Here is a 1,273-nt window from a genome sequence, read left to right as displayed (position 1 = left end):
GAGCCCATGAGTCTATCATTTTCTCCCAGACTACAGTCATTACCAAAATTTTCTCAGCACCCCAGCAAAGAGAAGCCATAGTAAGAGGCTGGCTTTGTGATACTGGGGTTACCAGGGTGGTTGGCTTGCATCATCTAGAAGCGGGGGTTTCATAATGAAGGCAACCCTCAGCTCCTCCAATCACTAGACGAGAGTCTATTCAAGGACCTTTGATATCAGCCTATGCGTGCATGAGGCCGCATGTGTGTGAATGTGTGTGTGTTTGTGTGTGTGTTTGTGCGCGCATGTATATGTGTGTGTTTCTGTTCTTGTTCGATTTCCCCTTGCAGATCTAGCTGTAAGATGGGTGATCTGTCACCCACTGTGTTGGGCTTATCTTGGCAGGGAGTGTGCTGACTGAGGGAAGAAAAAAAGCATTTAGAAGTACAAGGAAGCTATAAAGGTGAGCGGGGGAGGGGTTGTTTAGAAGCCAAAGTCCTGATTCCACTGAGAGATCTTTTTGTTTGCTTTTGTCCCATGTGGGTGATGAGCATTCATCTGGAAGTTCAGGAAAGGAAGGCTCCTCCCTTAGCCAACATAGGAGCAGACATCTGGGCTGGGGTGTAGCTCAGTTGGTAGAGTGCTTGCCTAGCGTGCAAGAGACCTGGGTTCAACTCCCAGCGCTGCATCAGGGAGGAGTGGTGACACCTGCCTGTAACCCTAACATCAGGAAGTAGAAGGCAGGTCAGAAGTTCAAGGTCATCTTCTGCTAAATAGTGAGTTTAAATCAGTGGCCTTACCTACGATTAGATAGATAGACAGATACATACATACATGCATACGTGCATACAGACAGACATAGATGATAGACTAGATTAGCCAAGCCTGACAACCTGAGTTCAGATTCCAGAGTTTAAATCAGTGTGAGAGATACAGGAGACCTTACCTAAGATTAGATAGATAGACAACTACATACATACATGCATACAGACAGACAGACATAGATGATAGACTAGATTAGCCAAGCCTGACAACCTGAGTTCAGATTCCAGAGCCTACGTGGTAAATTGAGAAAACCAACTCCTGTGAGTTGCCCATGCCCTCCCCTGAGTTCTACCAACTTCCAAAGCAATTGACGTCCATCCAGGTAATAAAGGGACAATGATGCCCCATGTCCCAGAGACCAGTGGGAAGTGTATACACTTGTTAAATACTGTGTCCCCCACACTTGTAAACTGATCATGGCCACTATAGGTATCTGTCATGAGAGCAGCTGCCAGAAGACATCGGTCCT

General features: G+C 46.4%; 1 non-coding gene across 1 annotated transcript; it reads left to right on the top strand.

The window, feature by feature from the left end:
• Nucleotides 1-596: 596 nt before the first annotated feature.
• Nucleotides 597-668, top strand: Trnaa-agc (transfer RNA alanine (anticodon AGC)). The gene has a single exon. It is a non-coding gene; the product is annotated as a tRNA-Ala (tRNA).
• Nucleotides 669-1,273: the final 605 nt, after the last annotated feature.

This window comes from Microtus pennsylvanicus, chromosome 5, assembly GCF_037038515.1.
Source record: "Microtus pennsylvanicus isolate mMicPen1 chromosome 5, mMicPen1.hap1, whole genome shotgun sequence".
Lineage (NCBI taxonomy): Eukaryota > Metazoa > Chordata > Mammalia > Rodentia > Cricetidae > Microtus > Microtus pennsylvanicus.
Note: the sequence above shows the minus strand (reverse complement) of the source record. Positions and strands in the feature narration are given on the sequence as shown.